This window comes from Opisthocomus hoazin, chromosome 37, assembly GCF_030867145.1.
Source record: "Opisthocomus hoazin isolate bOpiHoa1 chromosome 37, bOpiHoa1.hap1, whole genome shotgun sequence".
Taxonomy (NCBI): Eukaryota; Metazoa; Chordata; class Aves; order Opisthocomiformes; family Opisthocomidae; genus Opisthocomus; species Opisthocomus hoazin.
Window position 1 is genome coordinate 1,330,942 of NC_134450.1, and position 19,289 is coordinate 1,350,230.

Genomic DNA, 19,289 nt, shown 5'->3' on the forward strand with positions numbered 1-19,289 from the left:
GCTTGCTTATCTTGCCACTTGAAACTTCAAACGCATGCTGGGAATGGTGGTGTCCCTGCCAGGCTCCTTTCGCAGCCCTGCTCCGAAAGTGCGAACGTCTGCAGATAGCTGGCAGGCAGAAGGGGCTAGCCTGGAAAGCTGTTGCTCAGCCTCATCTGCCCATGGCACTGTTCGCATAGAGGCACAGAAAATGGGGCTGCTTGCTTGTCTTGCCACCTCAAACTTCAAACGTAGCCTGGGAAAGTTGGTGTCCCTGCCAGGCTCCTTTCGCAGCCCTGCTCCGAAAGTGCGAACGTCTGCAGATAGCTGGCAGCCAGAAGGGGCTAGCCTGGAAAGCTGTTGCTCAGCCTCATCTGCCCATGGCACTGTTCGCACAGAGGCACAGAGAATGGGGCTGCTTGCTTGTCTTGCCACCTCAAACTTCAAACGTAGCCTGGGAAAGTTGGTGTCCCAGCCAGGCTCCGTTCGCAGCCCTGCTCCGAAAGTGCGAACGTCTGCAGATAGCTGGCAGGCAGAAGGGGCTAGCCTGGAAAGCTGTTGCTCAGCCTCATCTGCCCATGGCACTGTTCGCATAGAGTCACAGAGAATGGGGCTGCTTGCTTGTCTTGCCACCTCAAACTTCAAACGTAGCCTGGGAAAGTTGGTGTCCCAGCCAGGCTCCTTTCGCAGCCCTGCTCCGAAAGTGCGAACGTCTGCAGATAGCTGGCAGGCAGAAGGGGCTAGCCTGGAAAGCTGTTGCTCAGCCTCATCTGCCCATGGCACTGTTCGCATAGAGGCACAGAGAATGGGGCTGCTTGCTTATCTTGCCACTTGAAACTTCAAACGCATGCTGGGAATGGTGGTGTCCCTGCCAGGCTCCTTTCGCAGCCCTGCTCCGAAAGTGCGAACGTCTGCAGATAGCTGGCAGGCAGAAGGGGCTATCCTGGAAAGCTGTTGCTCAGCCTCATCTGCCCATGGCACTGTTCGCATAGAGGCACAGAGAATGGGGCTGCTTGCTTATCTTGCCACTTGAAACTTCAAACGCATGCTGGGAATGGTGGTGTCCCTGCCAGGCTCCTATCACAGCCCTGCTCCGAAAGTGCGAACGTCTGCAGATAGCTGGCAGGCAGAAGGGGCTAGCCTGGAAAGCTGTTGCTCAGCCTCATCTGCCCATGGCACTGTTCGCATAGAGGCACAGAGAATGGGGCTGCTTGCTTGTCTTGCCACCTCAAACTTCAAACGTAGCCTGGGAAAGTTGGTGTCCCAGCCAGGCTCCTTTCGCAGCCCTGCTCCGAAAGTGCGAACGTCTGCAGATAGCTGGCAGGCAGAAGGGGCTAGCCTGGAAAGCTGTTGCTCAGCCTCATCTGCCCATGGCAGTGCTCGCACAGAGGCACAGAGAATGGGGCTGCTTGCTTATCTTGCCACTTGAAACTTCAAACGCATGCTGGGAATGGTGGTGTCCCTGCCAGGCTGCTATCACAGCCCTGCTCCGAAAGTGCGAACGTCTGCAGATAGCTGGCAGCCAGAAGGGGCTAGCCTGGAAAGCTGTTGCTCAGCCTTATCTGCCCATGGCAGTGCTCGCACAGAGGCACAGAGAATGGGGCTGCTTGCTTGTCTTGCCACCTCAAACTTCAAACGTAGCCTGGGAAAGTTGGTGTCCCAGCCAGGCTCCTTTCGCAGCCCTGCTCCGAAAGTGCGAACGTCTGCAGATAGCTGGCAGGCAGAAGGGGCTAGCCTGGAAAGCTGTTGCTCAGCCTCATCTGCCCATGGCACTGTTCGCATAGAGGCACAGAGAATGGGGCTGCTTGCTTATCTTGCCACTTGAAACTTCAAACGCATGCTGGGAATGGTGGTGTCCCTGCCAGGCTGCTATCACAGCCCTGCTCCGAAAGTGTGAACGTCTGCAGATAGCTGGCAGCCAGAAGGGGCTAGCCTGGAAAGCTGTTGCTCAGCCTCATCTGCCCATGGCAGTGCTCGCACAGAGGCACAGACAATGGGGCTGCTTGCTTGTCTTGCCACCTCAAACTTCAAACGTAGCCTGGGAAAGTTGGTGTCCCTGCCAGGCTCCTATCACAGCCCTGCTCCGAAAGTGCGAACGTCTGCAGATAGCTGGCAGCCAGAAGGGGCTAGCCTGGAAAGCTGTTGCTCAGCCTCATCTGCCCATGGCACTGTTCGCATAGAGGCACAGAAAATGGGGCTGCTTGCTTATCTTGCCACTTGAAACATCAAACGCATGCTGGGAATGGTGGTGTCCCTGCCAGGCTCCTATCACAGCCCTGCTCCGAAAGTGCGAACGTCTGCAGATAGCTGGCAGCCAGAAGGGGCTAGCCTGGAAAGCTGTTGCTCAGCCTCATCTGCCCATGGCAGTGCTCGCACAGAGGCACAGAGAATGGGGCTGCTTGCTTGTCTTGCCACTTGAAACTTCAAACGCATGCTGGGAATGGTGGTGTCCCTGCCAGGCTCCTTTCGCAGCCCTGCTCCGAAAGTGCGAACGTCTGCAGATAGCTGGCAGGCAGAAGGGGCTAGCCTGGAAAGCTGTTGCTCAGCCTCATCTGCCCATGGCACTGTTCGCATAGAGGCACAGAGAATGGGGCTGCTTGCTTGTCTTGCCACCTCAAACTTCAAACGTAGCCTGGGAAAGTTGGTGTCCCAGCCAGGCTCCGTTCGCAGCCCTGCTCCGAAAGTGCGAACGTCTGCAGATAGCTGGCAGGCAGAAGGGACTAGCCTGGAAAGCTGTTGCTCAGCCTCATCTGCCCATGGCAGTGCTCGCACAGAGGCACAGAGAATGGGGCTGCTTGCTTATCTTGCCACTTGAAACTTCAAACGCATGCTGGGAATGGTGGTGTCCCTGCCAGGCTCCTATCACAGCCCTGCTCCGAAAGTGGGAACGTCTGCAGATAGCTGGCAGGCAGAAGGGGCTAGCCTGGAAAGCTGTTGCTCAGCCTCATCTGCCCATGGCACTGTTCGCATAGAGGCACAGAAAATGGGGCTGCTTGCTTATCTTGCCACTTGAAACATCAAACGCATGCTGGGAATGGTGGTGTCCCTGCCAGGCTCCTATAAAGCCCTGCTCCGAAAGTGCGAACGTCTGCAGATAGCTGGCAGCCAGAAGGGGCTAGCCTGGAAAGCTGTTGCTCAGCCTCATCTGCCCATGGCAGTGCTCGCACAGAGGCACAGAGAATGGGGCTGCTTGCTTGTCTTGCCACTTGAAACTTCAAACGCATGCTGGGAATGGTGGTGTCCCTGCCAGGCTCCTTTCGCAGCCCTGCTCCGAAAGTGCAAACGTCTGCAGATAGCTGGCAGGCAGAAGGGGCTAGCCTGGAAAGCTGTTGCTCAGCCTCATCTGCCCATGGCACTGTTCGCATAGAGGCACAGAGAATGGGGCTGCTTGCTTGTCTTGCCACCTCAAACTTCAAACGTAGCCTGGGAAAGTTGGTGTCCCTGCCAGGCTCCTTTCGCAGCCCTGCTCCGAAAGTGCGAACGTCTGCAGATAGCTGGCAGCCAGAAGGGGCTAGCCTGGAAAGCTGTTGCTCAGCCTCATCTGCCCATGGCACTGTTCGCACAGAGGCACAGAGAATGGGGCTGCTTGCTTGTCTTGCCACCTCAAACTTCAAACGCATGCTGGGAAAGTTGGTGTCCCAGCCAGGCTCCGTTCGCAGCCCTGCTCCGAAAGTGCGAACGTCTGCAGATAGCTGGCAGGCAGAAGGGGCTAGCCTGGAAAGCTGTTGCTCAGCCTCATCTGCCCATGGCACTGTTCGCATAGAGGCACAGAGAATGGGGCTGCTTGCTTGTCTTGCCACCTCAAACTTCAAACGTAGCCTGGGAAAGTTGGTGTCCCAGCCAGGCTCCTTTCGCAGCCCTGCTCCGAAAGTGCGAACGTCTGCAGATAGCTGGCAGGCAGAAGGGGCTATCCTGGAAAGCTGTTGCTCAGCCTCATCTGCCCATGGCACTGTTCGCATAGAGGCACAGAGAATGGGGCTGCTTGCTTGTCTTGCCACCTCAAACTTCAAACGTAGCCTGGGAAAGTTGGTGTCCCTGCCAGGCTCCTTTCGTAGCCCTGCTCCGAAAGTGCGAACGTCTGCAGATAGCTGGCAGGCAGAAGGGGCTAGCCTGGAAAGCTGTTGCTCAGCCTCATCTGCCCATGGCAGTGCTCGAACAGAGGCACAGAGAATGGGGCTGCTTGCTTGTCTTGCCACCTCAAACTTCAAACGTAGCCTGGGAAAGTTGGAGTCCCAGCCAGGCTCCTTTCGCAGCCCTGCTCCGAAAGTGCGAACGTCTGCAGATAGCTGGCAGGCAGAAGGGGCTAGCCTGGAAAGCTGTTGCTCAGCCTCATCTGCCCATGGCAGTGCTCGCACAGAGGCACAGAGAATGGGGCTGCTTGCTTATCTTGCCACTTGAAACTTCAAACGCATGCTGGGAATGGTGGTGTCCCTGCCAGGCTGCTATCACAGCCCTGCTCCGAAAGTGCGAACGTCTGCAGATAGCTGGCAGCCAGAAGGGGCTAGCCTGGAAAGCTGTTGCTCAGCCTTATCTGCCCATGGCAGTGCTCGCACAGAGGCACAGAGAATGGGGCTGCTTGCTTATCTTGCCACTTGAAACTTCAAACGCATGCTGGGAATGGTGGTGTCCCTGCCAGGCTCCTATCACAGCCCTGCTCCGAAAATGCGAATGTCTGCAGATAGCTGGCAGCCAGAAAGGGCTAGCCTGGAAAGCTGTTGCTCAGCCTCATCTGCTCATGGCAGTGCTCGCACAGAGGCACAGAGAATGGGGCTGCTTGCTTGTCTTGCCACCTCAAACTTCAAACGTAGCCTGGGAAAGTTGGTGTCCCAGCCAGGCTCCGTTCGCAGCCCTGCTCCGAAAGTGCGAACGTCTGCAGATAGCTGTCAGGCAGAAGGGGCTAGCCTGGAAAGCTGTTGCTCAGCCTCATCTGCCCATGGCACTGTTCGCATAGAGGCACAGAGAATGGGGCTGCTTGCTTGTCTTGCCACCTCAAACTTCAAACGTAGCCTGGGAAAGTTGGTGTCCCAGCCAGGCTCCTTTCGCAGCCCTGCTCCGAAAGTGGGAACGTCTGCAGATAGCTGGCAGGCAGAAGGGGCTATCCTGGAAAGCTGTTGCTCAGCCTCATCTGCCCATGGCACTGTTCGCATAGAGGCACAGAGAATGGGGCTGCTTGCTTATCTTGCCACTTGAAACTTCAAACGCATGCTGGGAATGGTGGTGTCCCTGCCAGGCTCCTTTCGCAGCCCTGCTCCGAAAGTGCGAACGTCTGCAGATAGCTGGCAGGCAGAAGGGGCTAGCCCGGAAAGCTGTTGCTCAGCCTCATCTGCCCATGGCAGTGCTCGAACAGAGGCACAGAGAATGGGGATGCTTGCTTGTCTTGCCACCTCAAACTTCAAACGTAGCCTGGGAAAGTTGGTGTCCCAGCCAGGCTCCTTTCGCAGCCCTGCTCCGAAAGTGCGAACGTCTGCAGATAGCTGGCAGGCAGAAGGGGCTAGCCTGGAAAGCTGTTGCTCAGCCTCATCTGCCCATGGCACTGTTCGCATAGAGGCACAGAGAATGGGGCTGCTTGCTTGTCTTGCCACCTCAAACTTCAAACGTAGCCTGGGAAAGTTGGTGTCCCAGCCAGGCTCCTTTCGCAGCCCTGCTCCGAAAGTGCGAACGTCTGCAGATAGCTGGCAGCCAGAAGGGGCTAGCCTGGAAAGCTGTTGCTCAGCCTCATCTGCCCATGGCAGTGCTCGCACAGAGGCACAGACAATGGGGCTGCTTGCTTGTCTTGCCACCTCAAACTTCAAACGTAGCCTGGGAAAGTTGGTGTCCCAGCCAGGCTCCTTTCGCAGCCCTGCTCCGAAAGTGCGAACGTCTGCAGATAGCTGGCAGCCAGAAGGGGCTAGCCTGGAAAGCTGTTGCTCAGCCTCATCTGCCCATGGCACTGTTCGCATAGAGGCACAGAGAATGGGGCTGCTTGCTTGTCTTGCCACCTCAAACTTCAAACGTAGCCTGGGAAAGTTGGTGTCCCTGCCAGGCTCCTTTCGCAGCCCTGCTCCGAAAGTGCGAACGTCTGCAGATAGCTGGCAGGCAGAAGGGGCTAGCCTGGAAAGCTGTTGCTCAGCCTCATCTGCCCATGGCACTGTTCGCATAGAGGCACAGAGAATGGGGCTGCTTGCTTGTCTTGCCACCTCAAACTTCAAACGTAGCCTGGGAAAGTTGGTGTCCCAGCCAGGCTCCTTTCGCAGCCCTGCTCCGAAAGTGCGAACGTCTGCAGATAGCTGGCAGGCAGAAGGGGCTAGCCTGGAAAGCTGTTGCTCAGCCTCATCTGCCCATGGCAGTGCTCGCACAGAGGCACAGAGAATGGGGCTGCTTGCTTGTCTTGCCACCTCAAACTTCAAACGTAGCCTGGGAAAGTTGGTGTCCCAGCCAGGCTCCTTTCGCAGCCTTGCTCCGAAAGTGCGAACGTCTGCAGATAGCTGGCAGGCAGAAGGGGCTAGCCTGGAAAGCTGTTGCTCAGCCTCATCTGCCCATGGCACTGTTCGCATAGAGGCACAGAGAATGGGGCTGCTTGCTTATCTTGCCACTTGAAACTTCAAACGCATGCTGGGAATGGTGGTGGCCCTGCCAGGCTGCTTTCGCAGCCCTGCTCCGAAAGTGCGAACGTCTGCAGATAGCTGGCAGCCAGAAGGGGCTAGCCTGGAAAGCTGTTGCTCAGCCTCATCTGCCCATGGCACTGTTCGCATAGAGGCACAGAAAATGGGGCTGCTTGCTTATCTTGCCACTTGAAACTTCAAACGCATGCTGGGAATGGTGGTGTCCCTGCCAGCCTTATTTCGCAGACCTGCTCCGAAAGTGCGAACGTCTGCAGATAGCTGGCAGGCAGAAGGGGCTAGCCTGGAAAGCTGTTGCTCAGCCTCATCTGCCCATGGCAGTGCTCGCACAGAGGCACAGAGAATGGGGCTGCTTGCTTGTCTTGCCACTTGAAACTTCAAACGCATGCTGGGAATGGTGGTGTCCCAGCCAGGCTCCTTTCGCAGCCCTGCTCCGAAAGTGCGAACGTCTGCAGATAGCTGGCAGGCAGAAGGGGCTAGCCTGGAAAGCTGTTGCTCAGCCTCATCTGCCCATGGCACTGTTCGCATAGAGGCACAGAAAATGGGGCTGCTTGCTTATCTTGCCACTTGAAACTTCAAACGCATGCTGGGAATGGTGGTGTCCCTGCCAGGCTCCTATCACAGCCCTGCTCCGAAAGTGCGAACGTCTGCAGATAGCTGGCAGCCAGAAGGGGCTAGCCTGGAAAGCTGTTGCTCAGCCTCATCTGCCCATGGCAGTGCTCGCACAGAGGCACAGAGAATGGGGCTGCTTGCTTATCTTGCCACTTGAAACTTCAAACGCATGCTGGGAATGGTGGTGTCCCTGCCAGGCTGCTATCACAGCCCTGCTCCGAAAGTGCGAACGTCTGCAGATAGCTGGCAGCCAGAAGGGGCTAGCCTGGAAAGCTGTTGCTCAGCCTCATCTGCCCATGGCAGTGCTCGCACAGAGGCACAGACAGTGGGGCTGCTTGCTTGTCTTGCCACCTCAAACTTCAAACGTAGCCTGGGAAAGTTGGTGTCCCAGCCAGGCTCCTTTCGCAGCCCTGCTCCGAAAGTGCGAACGTCTGCAGATAGCTGGCAGCCAGAAGGGGCTAGCCTGGAAAGCTGTTGCTCAGCCTCATCTGCCCATGGCAGTGCTCGCACAGAGGCACAGAGAATGGGGCTGCTTGCTTATCTTGCCACTTGAAACTTCAAACGCATGCTGGGAATGGTGGTGTCCCTGCCAGGCTCCTATCACAGCCCTGCTCCGAAAGTGCGAACGTCTGCAGATAGCTGGCAGCCAGAAGGGGCTAGCCTGGAAAGCTGTTGCTCAGCCTCATCTGCCCATGGCACTGTTCGCATAGAGGCACAGAAAATGGGGCTGCTTGCTTATCTTGCCAGTTGAAACATCAAACGCATCCTGGGAATGGTGGTGTCCCTGCCAGGCTCCTACAAAGCCCTGCTCCGAAAGTGCGAACGTCTGCAGATAGCTGGCAGCCAGAAGGGGCTAGCCTGGAAAGCTGTTGCTCAGCCTCATCTGCCCATGGCAGTGCTCGCACAGAGGCACAGAGAATTGGGCTGCTTGCTTCTCTTGCCACTTGAAACTTCAAACGCATGCTGGGAATGGTGGTGTCCCTGCCAGGCTCCTTTCGCAGCCCTGCTCCGAAAGTGCGAACGTCTGCAGATAGCTGGCAGCCAGAAGGGGCTAGCCTGGAAAGCTGTTGCTCAGCCTCATCTGCCCATGGCACTGTTCGCATAGAGGCACAGAGAATGGGGCTGCTTGCTTGTCTTGCCACCTCAAACTTCAAACGTAACCTGGGAAAGTTGGTGTCCCTGCGAGGCTCCTTTCGCAGCCCTGCTCCGAAAGTGCGAACGTCTGCAGATAGCTGGCAGCCAGAAGGGGCTATCCTGGAAAGCTGTTGCTCAGCCTCATCTGCCCATGGCACTGTTCGCATAGAGGCACAGAGAATGGGGCTGCTTGCTTGTCTTGCCACCTCAAACTTCAAACGTAGCCTGGGAAAGTTGGTGTCCCAGCCAGGCTCCTTTCGCAGCCCTGCTCCGAAAGTGCGAACGTCTGCAGATAGCTGGCAGGCAGAAGGGGCTAGCCTGGAAAGCTGTTGCTCAGCCTCATCTGCCCATGGCAGTGCTCGAACAGAGGCACAGAGAATGGGGCTGCTTGCTTGTCTTGCCACTTGAAACTTCAAACGCATGCTGGGAATGGTGGTGTCCCTGCCAGGCTCCTTTCGCAGCCCTGCTCCGAAAGTGCGAACGTCTGCAGATAGCTGGCAGGCAGAAGGGGCTAGCCTGGAAAGCTGTTGCTCAGCCTCATCTGCCCATGGCAGTGCTCGCACAGAGGCACAGAGAATGGGGCTGCTTGCTTATCTTGCCACTTGAAACTTCAAACGCATGCTGGGAATGGTGGTGTCCCTGCCAGGCTCCTTTCGCAGCCCTGCTCCGAAAGTGCGAACGTCTGCAGATAGCTGGCAGGCAGAAGGGGCTAGCCTGGAAAGCTGTTGCTCAGCCTCATCTGCCCATGGCAGTGCTCGCACAGAGGCACAGACAATGGGGCTGCTTGCTTGTCTTGCCACCTCAAACTTCAAACGTAGCCTGGGAAAGTTGGTGTCCCAGCCAGGCTCCTTTTGCAGCCCTGCTCCGAAAGTGCGAACGTCTGCAGATAGCTGGCAGCCAGAAGGTGCTAGCCTGGAAAGCTGTTGCTCAGCCTCATCTGCCCATGGCAGTGCTCGCACAGAGGCACAGAGAATGGGGCTGCTTGCTTCTCTTGCCACTTGAAACTTCAAATGCATGCTGGGAATGGTGGTGTCCCTGCCAGGCTCCTTTCGCAGCCCTGCTCCGAAAGTGCGAACGTCTGCAGATAGCTGGCATCCAGAAGGGGCTAGCCTGGAAAGCTGTTGCTCAGCCTCATCTGCCCATGGCACTGTTCGCATAGAGGCACAGAGAATGGGGCTGCTTGCTTGTCTTGCCACCTCAAACTTCAAACGTAGCCTGGGAAAGTTGGTGTCCCAGCCAGGCTCCTTTCGCAGCCCTGCTCCGAAAGTGCGAACGTCTGCAGATAGCTGGCAGGCAGAAGGGGCTAGCCTGGAAAGCTGTTGCTCAGCCTCATCTGCCCATGGCACTGTTCGCATAGAGGCACAGAGAATGGGGCTGCTTGCTTGTCTTGCCACCTCAAACTTCAAACGTAGCCTGGGAAAGTTGGTGTCCCAGCCAGGCTCCGTTCGCAGCCCTGCTCCGAAAGTGCGAACGTCTGCAGATAGCTGGCAGGCAGAAGGGGCTAGCCTGGAAAGCTGTTGCTCAGCCTCATCTGCCCATGGCACTGTTCGCATAGAGGCACAGAGAATGGGGCTGCTTGCTTGTCTTGCCACCTCAAACTTCAAACGTAGCCTGGGAAAGTTGGTGTCCCAGCCAGGCTCCTTTCGCAGCCCTGATCCGCAAGTGCGAACGTCTGCAGATAGCTGGCAGGCAGAAGGGGCTAGCCTGGAAAGCTGTTGCTCAGCCTCATCTGCCCATGGCACTGTTCGCATAGAGGCACAGAGAATGGGGCTGCTTGCTTATCTTGCCAATTGAAACTTCAAACGCATGCTGGGAATGGTGGTGTCCCTGCCAGGCTCCTTTCGCAGCCCTGCTCCGAAAGTGCGAACGTCTGCAGATAGCTGGCAGCCAGAAGGGGCTAGCCTGGAAAGCTGTTGCTCAGCCTCATCTGCCCATGGCAGTGCTCGAACAGAGGCACAGAGAATGGGGCTGCTTGCTTGTCTTGCCACCTCAAACTTCAAACGTAGCCTGGGAAAGTTGGTGTCCCAGCCAGGCTCCTTTCGCAGCCCTGCTCCGAAAGTGCGAACGTCTGCAGATAGCTGGCAGGCAGAAGGGGCTAGCCTGGAAAGCTGTTGCTCAGCCTCATCTGCCCATGGCACTGTTCGCATAGAGGCACAGAGAATGGGGCTGCTTGCTTATCTTGCCACTTGAAACTTCAAACGCATGCTGGGAATGGATGTGTCCCTGCCAGAATCCTATCACAGCCCTGCTCCGAAAGTGCGAACGTCTGCATATAGCTGGCAGGCAGAAGGGGCTAGCCTGGAAAGCTGTTGCTCAGCCTCATCTGCCCATGGCACTGTTCGCATAGAGGCACAGAGAATGGGGCTGCTTGCTTGTCTTGCCACCTCAAACTTCAAACGTAGCCTGGGAAAGTTGGTGTCCCAGCCAGGCTCCTTTCGCAGCCCTGCTCCGAAAGTGCGAACGTCTGCAGATAGCTGGCAGGCAGAAGGGGCTAGCCTGGAAAGCTGTTGCTCAGCCTCATCTGCCCATGGCAGTGCTCGCACAGAGGCACAGAGAATGGGGCTGCTTGCTTATCTTGCCACTTGAAACTTCAAACGCATGCTGGGAATGGTGGTGTCCCTGCCAGGCTGCTATCACAGCCCTGCTCCGAAAGTGCGAACGTCTGCAGATAGCTGGCAGCCAGAAGGGGCTAGCCTGGAAAGCTGTTGCTCAGCCTTATCTGCCCATGGCAGTGCTCGCACAGAGGCACAGAGAATGGGGCTGCTTGCTTATCTTGCCACTTGAAACTTCAAACGCATGCTGGGAATGGTGGTGTCCCTGCCAGGCTCCTTTCGCAGCCCTGCTCCGAAAGTGCGAACGTCTGCAGATAGCTGGCAGCCAGAAGGGGCTAGCCCGGAAAGCTGTTGCTCAGCCTCATCTGCCCATGGCAGTGCTCGAACAGAGGCACAGAGAATGGGGCTGCTTGCTTGTCTTGCCACCTCAAACTTCAAACGTAGCCTGGGAAAGTTGGTGTCCCAGCCAGGCTCCTTTCGCAGCCCTGCTCCGAAAGTGCGAACGTCTGCAGATAGCTGGCAGGCAGAAGGGGCTAGCCTGGAAAGCTGTTGCTCAGCCTCATCTGCCCATGGCACTGTTCGCATAGAGGCACAGAGAATGGGGCTGCTTGCTTATCTTGCCACTTGAAACTTCAAACGCATGCTGGGAATGGATGTGTCCCTGCCAGGCTCCTATCACAGCCCTGCTCCGAAAGTGCGAACGTCTGCAGATAGCTGGCAGGCAGAAGGGGCTATCCTGGAAAGCTGTTGCTCAGCCTCATCTGCCCATGGCACTGTTCGCATAGAGGCACAGAGAATGGGGCTGCTTGCTTGTCTTGCCACCTCAAACTTCAAACGTAGCCTGGGAAAGTTGGTGTCCCAGCCAGGCTCCTTTCGCAGCCCTGCTCCGAAAGTGCGAACGTCTGCAGATAGCTGGCAGGCAGAAGGGGCTAGCCTGGAAAGCTGTTGCTCAGCCTCATCTGCCCATGGCAGTGCTCGCACAGAGGCACAGACAATGGGGCTGCTTGCTTATCTTGCCACTTGAAACTTCAAACGCATGCTGGGAATGGTGGTGTCCCTGCCAGGCTCCTATCACAGCCCTGCTCCGAAAGTGCGAACGTCTGCAGATAGCTGGCAGCCAGAAGGGGCTAGCCTGGAAAGCTGTTGCTCAGCCTCATCTGCCCATGGCAGTGCTCGCACAGAGGCACAGACAATGGGGCTGCTTGCTTGTCTTGCCACCTCAAACTTCAAACGTAGCCTGGGAAAGTTGGTGTCCCAGCCAGGCTCCTTTCGCAGCCCTGCTCCGAAAGTGCGAACGTCTGCAGATAGCTGGCAGCCAGAAGGTGCTAGCCTGGAAAGCTGTTGCTCAGCCTCATCTGCCCATGGCAGTGCTCGCACAGAGGCACAGAGAATGGGGCTGCTTGCTTATCTTGCCACTTGAAACTTCAAACGCATGCTGGGAATGGTGGTGTCCCTGCCAGGCTCCTATCACAGCCCTGCTCCGAAAGTGCGAACGTCTGCAGATAGCTGGCAGGCAGAAGGGGCTAGCCTGGAAAGCTGTTGCTCAGCCTCATCTGCCCATGGCACTGTTCGCATAGAGGCACAGAAAATGGGGCTGCTTGCTTATCTTGCCACTTGAAACATCAAACGCATGCTGGGAATGGTGGTGTCCCTGCCAGGCTCCTATAAAGCCCTGCTCCGAAAGTGCGAACGTCTGCAGATAGCTGGCAGCCAGAAGGGGCTAGCCTGGAAAGCTGTTGCTCAGCCTCATCTGCCCATGGCAGTGCTCGCACAGAGGCACAGAGAATGGGGCTGCTTGCTTCTCTTGCCACCTCAAACTTCAAACGTAGCCTGGGAAAGTTGGTGTCCCTGCCAGGCTCCTTTTGCAGCCCTGCTCCGAAAGTGCGAACGTCTGCAGATAGCTGGCAGCCAGAAGGGGCTAGCCTGGAAAGCTGTTGCTCAGCCTCATCTGCCCATGGCACTGTTCGCACAGAGGCACAGAGAATGGGGCTGCTTGCTTGTCTTGCCACCTCAAACTTCAAACGTAGCCTGGGAAAGTTGGTGTCCCAGCCAGGCTCCGTTCGCAGCCCTGCTCCGAAAGTGCGAACGTCTGCAGATAGCTGGCAGGCAGAAGGGGCTAGCCTGGAAAGCTGTTGCTCAGCCTCATCTGCCCATGGCACTGTTCGCATAGAGGCACAGAGAATGGGGCTGCTTGCTTGTCTTGCCACCTCAAACTTCAAACGTAGCCTGGGAAAGTTGGTGTCCCAGCCAGGCTCCTTTCGCAGCCCTGCTCCGAAAGTGCGAACGTCTGCAGATAGCTGGCAGCCAGAAGGTGCTAGCCTGGAAAGCTGTTGCTCAGCCTCATCTGCCCATGGCAGTGCTCGCACAGAGGCACAGAGAATGGGGCTGCTTGCTTATCTTGCCACTTGAAACTTCAAACGCATGCTGGGAATGGTGGTGTCCCTGCCAGGCTCCTATCACAGCCCTGCTCCGAAAGTGCGAACGTCTGCAGATAGCTGGCAGGCAGAAGGGGCTAGCCTGGAAAGCTGTTGCTCAGCCTCATCTGCCCATGGCACTGTTCGCATAGAGGCACAGAAAATGGGGCTGCTTGCTTATCTTGCCACTTGAAACATCAAACGCATGCTGGGAATGGTGGTGTCCCTGCCAGGCTCCTATAAAGCCCTGCTCCGAAAGTGCGAACGTCTGCAGATAGCTGGCAGCCAGAAGGGGCTAGCCTGGAAAGCTGTTGCTCAGCCTCATCTGCCCATGGCAGTGCTCGCACAGAGGCACAGAGAATGGGGCTGCTTGCTTCTCTTGCCACCTCAAACTTCAAACGTAGCCTGGGAAAGTTGGTGTCCCTGCCAGGCTCCTTTTGCAGCCCTGCTCCGAAAGTGCGAACGTCTGAGGATAGCTGGCAGCCAGAAGGGGCTAGCATGGAAAGCTGTTGCTCAGCCTCATCTGCCCATGGCACTGTTCGCACAGAGGCACAGAGAATGGGGCTGCTTGCTTGTCTTGCCACCTCAAACTTCAAACGTAGCCTGGGAAAGTTGGTGTCCCAGCCAGGCTCCGTTCGCAGCCCTGCTCCGAAAGTGCGAACGTCTGCAGATAGCTGGCAGGCAGAAGGGGCTAGCCTGGAAAGCTGTTGCTCAGCCTCATCTGCCCATGGCACTGTTCGCATAGAGGCACAGAGAATGGGGCTGCTTGCTTGTCTTGCCACCTCAAACTTCAAACGTAGCCTGGGAAAGTTGGTGTCCCAGCCAGGCTCCTTTCGCAGCCCTGCTCCGAAAGTGCGAACGTCTGCAGATAGCTGGCAGCCAGAAGGGACTAGCCTGGAAAGCTGTTGCTCAGCCTCATCTGCCCATGGCAGTGCTCGCACAGAGGCACAGAGAATGGGGCTGCTTGCTTATCTTGCCACTTGAAACTTCAAACGCATGCTGGGAATGGTGGTGTCCCTGCCAGGCTCCTATCACAGCCCTGCTCCGAAAGTGCGAACGTCTGCAGATAGCTGGCAGGCAGAAGGGGCTAGCCTGGAAAGCTGTTGCTCAGCCTCATCTGCCCATGGCACTGTTCGCATAGAGGCACAGAAAATGGGGCTGCTTGCTTATCTTGCCAGTTGAAACATCAAACGCATGCTGGGAATGGTGGTGTCCCTGCCAGGCTCCTATAAAGCCCTGCTCCGAAAGTGCGAACGTCTGCAGATAGCTGGCAGCCAGAAGGGGCTAGCCTGGAAAGCTGTTGCTCAGCCTCATCTGCCCATGGCAGTGCTCGCACAGAGGCACAGAGAATGGGGCTGCTTGCTTATCTTGCCACTTGAAACTTCAAACGCATGCTGGGAATGGTGGTGTCCCTGCCAGGCTCCTTTCGCAGCCCTGCTCCGAAAGTGCGAACGTCTGCAGATAGCTGGCAGGCAGAAGGGGCTAGCCTGGAAAGCTGTTGCTCAGCCTCATCTGCCCATGGCACTGTTCGCATAGAGTCACAGAGAATGGGGCTGCTTGCTTGTCTTGCCACCTCAAACTTCAAACGTAGCCTGGGAAAGTTGGTGTCCCAGCCAGGCTCCTTTCGCAGCCCTGCTCCGAAAGTGCGAACGTCTGCAGATAGCTGGCAGGCAGAAGGGGCTAGCCTGGAAAGCTGTTGCTCAGCCTCATCTGCCCATGGCACTGTTCGCATAGAGGCACAGAGAATGGGGCTGCTTGCTTATCTTGCCACTTGAAACTTCAAACGCATGCTGGGAATGGTGGTGTCCCTGCCAGGCTCCTTTCGCAGCCCTGCTCCGAAAGTGCGAACGTCTGCAGATAGCTGGCAGGCAGAAGGGGCTAGCCTGGAAAGCTGTTGCTCAGCCTCATCTGCCCATGGCACTGTTCGCATAGAGGCACAGAGAATGGGGCTGCTTGCTTATCTTGCCACTTGAAACTTCAAACGCATGCTGGGAATGGTGGTGTCCCTGCCAGGCTCCTATCACAGCCCTGCTCCGAAAGTGCGAATGTCTGCAGATAGCTGGCAGCCAGAAGGGGCTAGCCTGGAAAGCTGTTGCTCAGCCTCATCTGCCCATGGCACTGTTCGCATAGAGGCACAGAGAATGGGGCTGCTTGCTTGTCTTGCCACCTCAAACTTCAAACGTAGCCTGGGAAAGTTGGTGTCCCAGCCAGGCTCCTTTCGCAGCCCTGCTCCGAAAGTGCGAACGTCTGCAGATAGCTGGCAGGCAGAAGGGGCTAGCCTGGAAAGCTGTTGCTCAGCCTCATCTGCCCATGGCAGTGCTCGCACAGAGGCACAGAGAATGGGGCTGCTTGCTTATCTTGCCACTTGAAACTTCAAACGCATGCTGGGAATGGTGGTGTCCCTGCCAGGCTGCTATCACAGCCCTGCTCCGAAAGTGCGAACGTCTGCAGATAGCTGGCAGCCAGAAGGGGCTAGCCTGGAAAGCTGTTGCTCAGCCTTATCTGCCCATGGCAGTGCTCGCACAGAGGCACAGAGAATGGGGCTGCTTGCTTATCTTGCCACTTGAAACTTCAAACGCATGCTGGGAATGGTGGTGTCCCTGCCAGGCTCCTATCACAGCCCTGCTCCGAAAATGCGAATGTCTGCAGATAGCTGGCAGCCAGAAGGGGCTAGCCTGGAAAGCTGTTGCTCAGCCTCATCTGCTCATGGCAGTGCTCGCACAGAGGCACAGAGAATGGGGCTGCTTGCTTGTCTTGCCACCTCAAACTTCAAACGTAGCCTGGGAAAGTTGGTGTCCCAGCCAGGCTCCGTTCGCAGCCCTGCTCCGAAAGTGCGAACGTCTGCAGATAGCTGGCAGGCAGAAGGGGCTAGCCTGGAAAGCTGTTGCTCAGCCTCATCTGCCCATGGCACTGTTCGCATAGAGGCACAGAGAATGGGGCTGCTTGCTTGTCTTGCCACCTCAAACTTCAAACGTAGCCTGGGAAAGTTGGTGTCCCAGCCAGGCTCCTTTCGCAGCCCTGCTCCGAAAGTGCGAACGTCTGCAGATAGCTGGCAGGCAGAAGGGGCTATCCTGGAAAGCTGTTGATCAGCCTCATCTGCCCATGGCACTGTTCGCATAGAGGCACAGAGAATGGGGCTGCTTGCTTATCTTGCCACTTGAAACTTCAAACGCATGCTGGGAATGGTGGTGTCCCTGCCAGGCTCCTTTCGCAGCCCTGCTCCGAAAGTGCGAACGTCTGCAGATAGCTGGCAGCCAGAAGGGGCTAGCCCGGAAAGCTGTTGCTCAGCCTCATCTGCCCATGGCAGTGCTCGAACAGAGGCACAGAGAATGGGGCTGCTTGCTTGTCTTGCCACCTCAAACTTCAAACGTAGCCTGGGAAAGTTGGTGTCCCAGCCAGGCTCCTTTCGCAGCCCTGCTCCGAAAGTGCGAACGTCTGCAGATAGCTGGCAGGCAGAAGGGGCTATCCTGGAAAGCTGTTGCTCAGCCTCATCTGCCCATGGCACTGTTCGCATAGAGGCACAGAGAATGGGGCTGCTTGCTTGTCTTGCCACCTCAAACTTCAAACGTAGCCTGGGAAAGTTGGTGTCCCTGCCAGGCTCCTATCACAGCCCTGCTCCGAAAGTGCGAACGTCTGCAGATAGCTGGCAGCCAGAAGGGGCTAGCCTGGAAAGCTGTTGCTCAGCCTCATCTGCCCATGGCACTGTTCGCATAGAGGCACAGAAAATGGGGCTGCTTGCTTATCTTGCCACTTGAAACATCAAACGCATGCTGGGAATGGTGGTGTCCCTGCCAGGCTCCTATCACAGCCCTGCTCCGAAAGTGCGAACGTCTGCAGATAGCTGGCAGCCAGAAGGGGCTAGCCTGGAAAGCTGTTGCTCAGCCTCATCTGCCCATGGCAGTGCTCGCACAGAGGCACAGAGAATGGGGCTGCTTGCTTGTCTTGCCACTTGAAACTTCAAACGCATGCTGGGAATGGTGGTGTCCCTGCAAGGCTCCTTTCGCAGCCCTGCTCCGAAAGTGCGAACGTCTGCAGATAGCTGGCAGGCAGAAGGGGCTAGCCTGGAAAGCTGTTGCTCAGCCTCATCTGCCCATGGCACTGTTCGCATAGAGGCACAGAGAATGGGGCTGCTTGCTTGTCTTGCCACCTCAAACTTCAAACGTAGCCTGGGAAAGTTGGTGTCCCAGCCAGGCTCCGTTCGCAGCCCTGCTCCGAAAGTGCGAACGTCTGCAGATAGCTGGCAGCCAGAAGGGACTAGCCTGGAAAGCTGTTGCTCAGCCTCATCTGCCCATGGCAGTGCTCGCACAGAGGCACAGAGAATGGGGCTGCTTGCTTATCTTGCCACTTGAAACTTCAAACGCATGCTGGGAATGGTGGTGTCCCTGCCAGGCTCCTATCACAGCCCTGCTCCGAAAGTGGGAACGTCTGCAGATAGCTGGCAGGCAGAAGGGGCTAGCCTGGAAAGCTGTTGCTCAGCCTCATCTGCCCATGGCACTGTTCGCATAGAGGCACAGAAAATGGGGCTGCTTGCTTATCTTGCCACTTGAAACATCAAACGCATGCTGGGAATGGTGGTGTCCCTGCCAGGCTCCTTTCGCAGCCCTGCTCCGAAAGTGCGAACGTCTGCAGATAGCTGGCAGGCAGAAGGGGCTAGCCTGGAAAGCTGTTGCTCAGCCTCATCTGCCCATGGCACTGTTCGCATAGAGGCACAGAGAATGGGGCTGCTTGCTTGTCTTGCCACCTCAAACTTCAAACGTAGCCTGGGAAAGTTGGTGTCCCAGCCAGGCTCCTTTCGCAGCCCTGCTCCGAAAGTGCGAACGTCTGCAGATAGCTGGCAGCCAGAAGGGGCTAGCCTGGAAAGCTGTTGCTCAGCCTCATCTGCCCATGGCACTGTTCGCACAGAGGCACAGAGAATGGGGCTGCTTGCTTGTCTTGCCACCTCAAACTTCAAACGTAGCCTGGGAAAGTTGGTGTCCCAGCCAGGCTCCGTTCGCAGCCCTGCTCCGAAAGTGCGAACGTCTGCAGATAGCTGGCAGGCAGAAGGGGCTAGCCTGGAAAGCTGTTGCTCAGCCTCATCTGCCCATGGCACTGTTCGCATAGAGGCACAGAGAATGGGGCTGCTTGCTTGTCTTGCCACCTCAAACTTCAAACGTAGCCTGGGAAAGTTGGTGTCCCAGCCAGGCTCCTTTCGCAGCCCTGCTCCGAAAGTGCGAACGTCTGCAGATAGCTGGCAGGCAGAAGGGGCTATCCTGGAAAGCTGTTGCTCAGCCTCATCTGCCCATGGCACTGTTCGCATAGAGGCACAGAGAATGGGGCTGCTTGCTTGTCTTGCCACCTCAAACTTCAAACGCATGCTGGGAATGGTGGTGTCCCTGCCAGGCTCCTTTCGCAGCCCTACTCCGAAAGTGCGAACGTCTGCAGATAGCTGGCAGGCAGAAGGGGCTAGCCTGGAAAGCTGTTGCTCAGCCTCATCTGCCCATGGCAGTGCTCGAACAGAGGCACAGAGAATGGGGCTGCTTGCTTGTCTTGCCACCTCAAACTTCAAACGTAGCCTGGGAAAGTTGGAGTCCCAGCCAGGCTCCTTTCGCAGCCCTGCTCCGAAAGTGCGAACGTCTGCAGATAGCTGGCAGGCAGAAGGGGCTAGCCTGGAAAGCTGTTGCTCAGCCTCATCTGCCCATGGCAGTGCTCGCACAGAGGCACAGAGAATGGGGCTGCTTGCTTATCTTGCCACTTGAAACTTCAAACGCATGCTGGGAATGGTGGTGTCCCTGCCAGGCTGCTATCACAGCCCTGCTCCGAAAGTGCGAACGTCTGCAGATAGCTGGCAGCCAGAAGGGGCTAGCCTGGAAAGCTGTTGCTCAGCCTTATCTGCCCATGGCACTGTTCGCATAGAGGCACAGAGAATGGGGCTGCTTGCTTATCTTGCCACTTGAAACTTCAAACGCATGCTGGGAATGGTGGTGTCCCTGCCAGGCTCCTATCACAGCCCTGCTCCGAAA